The 5,569-nt window shown below is 32.6% G+C and overlaps 1 gene segment (V, D, J or C); it reads right to left on the bottom strand.

Moving 5' to 3' along the window:
• Positions 1-410: 410 nt before the first annotated feature.
• On the bottom strand, positions 411-3,139 carry LOC309544261 (Ig lambda chain C region-like). The segment is given in 2 exons: positions 3,070-3,139; positions 411-930 (listed from the first exon to the last, which is right to left on the bottom strand).
• Between the last annotated feature and the right edge of the window lie 2,430 nt (positions 3,140-5,569).

Here is a 5,569-nt window from a genome sequence, read left to right on the forward strand (position 1 = left end):
CAAAAGCTTTAACTAATGTTTAATACCATATTCATTTAATTTATTTTGTAAGACTTATCTTAACTAACATAGATAAATATGTGTTGTAATATAATACCTGGTACCGTGTGGCAATATTGTATATACTTCAATTCAAAAGTAAGGGGTATTTTTATAAAGCATTGAAGCTGACATTCACTAAAAATTTGCTGCAGGAGAATCTTCCTGAATGTATTTTACATGACAATGATTGATTTACTATCAGCAAATATTTGGTGAATATCATACCCCCTGTTCTATAACTATGTTTCTAAGAGACCTTTGACTTGATTCAATTTATGTGATTAGCCATTGTGTGTGTATCAAATATTTAGAATCAATATTCTTATTAATACTTAATAGGTGAATAAATACCACAGATTTCATGAACACATATACAGTTTATTGATTGCTTCATGGGGCAAACAAAAGAAACATTACATAATTCATGCATTTCCCATTGCAAATGGAACATCTAAGGGATTTGAAAGGCAAGTATAAAGGAGAAAGAACCATTTATCTTTCACATTGTATTCATTCATAATAAAGAACTAACTCTATTACTTGGTGATACAAAGAGATGAGCTGAATATTAGAAACACTCTGATCTCTTCAGTGTCTGGATGAACTCTTTTCCCTGATGCGTCACTTTGCAGGCGTATTCCCCATATTTAGAATAATCAGAAGAGGTCATTGTGAGGAAACTGCTTTCCATGTATGAACTGTCACTCTGTTTGGTGATTGGTGATGTGGAGACCCCATTCTTCCAAGTTTGACCATCAACCAGAAACTCCATTGTTGCGGTCCTGGGTTTGTAATCACTGGCAGTACAGACTAAGGTGGCTGTGTCTTTCTCCAACTCTTCTTTAGATGGGCCAAACAGAAACACAACTGGTGCCTTCACTTCACCGGCTGTTGGATAAAGACAAAAGATGAAATTAAAAATGAGACATAAAATTAAGAAGATAATAACAAGGTCACTTTTTATCAAGTTATGCACTTTTATTTTGCTGCATTCTTAGAATTGTTTTGCATCCACTTTCATAAGGGGATGGCATGGCTGCCATTGCTTGCCCTCTTCAAAAATGCTTGTTGCCAAGCTGTGGCTTTTACACCTTTGCAACACAGACTGGGAACAAGTAAATGAGTATCAGAATAGTGTCAGAATTCTTTATCTCTTTATGTTCCAGGTCAGAGATATAAGTAAGCAATGAAGCCAAAGTATCAGCCAGGCAAACAACATTTTCTAAGTCAGCGATGGCAGCCCCCATATGTTTCTCATGACAGAGTAACTTTAAAGTTCACATTAAAAAAATTAATATGTTATCTAGGAATAAACTTAATGTGACTTCTATGTGACATGTCATCCACAACCTACCTAGGAAAATGCTAAACCCACTCTTAATATGTTAGCAGAAGAAAAAAAATAAAACATGGGAGAGGAGAGGGATGTATACTGAATAAAAGAGTAAGATAATTATTGATAAGGTGGTAAACCTATTGGTTCTCTTGTCTTTTTACTTTTATTGGCACTTAGCTTCAGTGTTTACTAAAAAAAATACAGAAATTAAAGACAATTTTGAAAATTACTTGTATTAATGTTGGATCCAGATCAGTTGGAACTGGAAAACGTATTAGGTTATACAAAAAATATTGACTCTTATATTACTGAGTAGTAGATTTGTAAATGGTGATGATCTATCTATCTATCTATCTATCTATCTATCTATCTATCTATCTATCTATCTATCTATCTATCTATCTATCTATCTATCTATCTATCTATCTATCTATCTATCTATCTATCTATCTATCTATCTATCTATCTATCTGCCCTTTACTAATATTTTCATAGAGCCACTTATACACAAATGACTGTAGAAAATGGCACAAAAAGAATTCCTGCAAATAGGTAGTAAAAATATGGAGCTGTAATATGCATACAAATATTACCATAATGATGGTTTTTGTATTATTTTACAGAATATCGGTTACAATACAGATACATGTATGCAGTTTAGTCTCTAATTATAAATTGAAATAATAGGATACAAATATACATATAAGTTTTTAAGAAATATAAATGTGGTTATTTACTGAAGATAACAATGTGATATGACATCATTAAAGTACAGAGATATTTAGCTTGTATGCAGTGTGTTATGAACTGTTCTAACAGGTCAAAAATATGTGTGTATGTAACATAGCTACATTTCTCTAAAATTATCATTTTGATTGAGGGTAACAATGTGATATGACATACATTAGGTATGAAGATATTTAGTGAGAAGAGATCTTACTTTGTACGATTAGCTGAGTTCCAGGTCCAAATATCCACCACAATGTTTTAGTGCTGCACAAAAACTACTTTGTACAGGAACAACATGAACATTGATGGGACTGGAGCAGTCAGCAGGTGATGCAGCGTATATCTAGGGTTTCTCCAAATTTTATTGTAGTATTAATCTATAAACCTGCAGTCAGTGCAATTGATTTGCTAAAGGAGAAGTGGCTGTCCACTGTGCATAATGAATAGGATGAAGCTATGTTTTTTTTAAAACACCCAATCACATGCTACTAAAAAATCAATGCTTTTAATTTCCCTCACACTTCACCTTATTCACTAAGATTCACTTCCCAAATTGAACATACTTATTGTAGTGAGAACATTTATTTTATTAGGTGTACAGCCTCTACTTCATCAGTAAAACAACCCTAATGACTCACTAATGATGACCAGTAAGGTAGAACAGTCATTATTATGCATAGTAAAATGTATTTTCCTACTGTAAAAGTTCATTAATGACCTCAAAACATATGGGATTAATTTTACCATACCTGATCTGTAAATGTGAGCTAACATATCCATATATGCATCCAATGCTTTCTGGAAATGGGGAGTTTAGGGATGACAAGCATATATGTTACATATGCAAATATATATATATAAAAATACATTGCAAAAATATATAATTTTAGTTGAACACTGAGGGGGGCAATGTGATGTGATATAATCAAAATATGAGCATAATAAGTGAGAAGAAATCTTACTTTGTACGATGAGCTGAGTTCCCGGTCCGAACATCCACCACAATGTTTTAGTGCTGCACAAAAACTGCATTGTACAGGAACACTAAGAACATTGCTGAGACTGGAACAGCCAGCTGCAGCTATAGGAAAGCAAAGTATATATATCGTTTTTCCAGTTTTTTGTTGTTGTACTAGTCTATATACCTGTGGCCAGTGGACCACTAATGCCCAATGAGATAGAACATTCACTATTTCAAAGAACTTCAAACAGTTGAATGCCCTACTAAATACACATCAATATATCACATGTAGAATCATTTGATCGTTATGCAGGAAAAATAAATGCATGTATTTCTTTCACTCATGTCCCTCTGCATTTTGGTGGGATTTGTATAGGGAGAAAAAGAGAAGGACTATATGATTAATGCAGACAGCAATTTAAAAACCACCATACAAGTGGACACAGAATGGTAATACTTACTGTTGACTATAAGCTTGGTTCCACCTCCAAAAATGAACCACAGTGACTGAGAGCTGTACACATACTACATAGGACACATGGATTGTTTGCAAGAGGCCAAGCTGGGTTTATGGCTGAGAAAAAAAAAAACAAAAAAACTTTACTTAGCCTTACTGTGCAAAGATTAGCTGTATGATGCTATGACAAAACTCAGTGGATTATTTCTGGGACTTAATGGTGATTTTTGGGACATGTAAAATGTTAGTGTTTTTGTTGTTGATGGCATGCATGCACATGCATGCAGTCAAGATAAATATGAATAAGGGCTCTGTTTAATATGTGTTTTTTTTATTTTTACCTATTGAGGTATAGAAAAGTAGTTAGTAGTATATGTATAGTTCTTTGAAGACATATGTATGTTTTTAAATGGCATGACAGACATGGCAGATTTAAGCAATTCCACAGTAGAATGCAACCGTTTAGATTATTACTATAGATCTGTATCATTGTCCTTTTATATGCTTGTGTGTCCTCTTAGGGTTTCCTCTAGCCAGTTTAGTGGATAATAAATACTGCTAATCCAGTTAAAAAACAGTTCTGTAACAGTCTAATTTCTTTGAAGAACTCACATAGATACACCCACATTAGCCCCAACATCTGGTACAGGTTTTTATAGAAATTTGCTATACTATTGTTAATTATTCTGTGAGTAATATGTATCATATTTTCCTGCAAACATTTCAAGACAGCAGTAAAGTACCAGTAGTCATTTTTATTTACTACTACTTTACCTGTGAGCACATAGCTTTCGACTTTGGTGTATGTAGAATATAGGCCATCAAATATATCGCATGGGCAAAGATAATACATTAAATCATACCATCTTCTAATGATAGAAATATGCCCCATCTAAGGCAGATAGACACAGCAAAATATTTGTCCACCATAATTACCTTATATACTACATACCTGTATATCTGTGTAAAATGCTTCACGGTGACCATCAGTAGTTTGTTGCAGTAGGATGTTCATTAGTGCAATTATATTATTAATATTTATATATTTTTCATATACTGAAACATAATCTAATGTAAAAAAGCACAGCTCGTTTTAGTGATGGATGCAATACATAAATTAACAGAAGTAACTTTAAACTGTAAATATAATGATTTAACAGTGCATTCAACTAACTTATTAGATACTGAAATTGTTGGCTAGTTTATATAATAGAATGACAAAGAAATTCATATTGTACACTTAGTAAAAGGGGCATTGAATGGATTTAGAAGCTGATGAGCAATATAAAATAGACAAAAAAAAATTTATCTTAAAAGCAATAAAATGTGAGTATTTCCAAATGATATCTACTTTCACAGCATGAAAATAAATAATTATTTATTTTATTTAAAATATTATATTAAAAATATAGGTGAATACATTACTTACTGTTGACGAGGAGCTAGGTTCCAGTTCCAAATACAACCCACAGTGATTGAGAGCTGAACAAAAACTGGCCGGTTCACTGTGCATATATTAGGATACACACATAATGCTATACTACAGGTTTCAAAATGTTTTCCCTGCAATCCCTAAACTATACAACAACTTTTGAAATCCTAAAGGTATTCACACATGCATTTCTTAATGTATATTCATGGCATTTAAAACACAATGGAGCATATAGCACAAAAATAGCATTATTGGGATGTTCGACATCCATGCCAATCTTGGAAAGTACTGTATGCATTAAATATTAGTTTATAAGATATAAAAGTTCAGGGACTGTGTACATAAAGGCAAGCATGCTATAGTAGTTTATCACTGCCCTTGTTCCTTTTCTTTAGTAAATTATGCCTTCTGTATACAGTGTATGATTCTGAACTCTTTATGGAATGAATAGGACATAAGTACTAGAAATAGGAGCTGCCATTTTTTAAACTATTTTTCAAAATGTTTAAAGCTCAACTAAATACACCTCAGTACTTTACAGGTTAAATAATTTGGTCCTAATGCATATATTTTTTTTTAAATCATGTTCATCTTAATTCTGTTGGGATTTGA

Source organism: Pelophylax lessonae, assembly GCF_965119305.1.
Source record: "Pelophylax lessonae genome assembly, chromosome: 1".
NCBI classification, from domain to species: domain Eukaryota; kingdom Metazoa; phylum Chordata; class Amphibia; order Anura; family Ranidae; genus Pelophylax; species Pelophylax lessonae.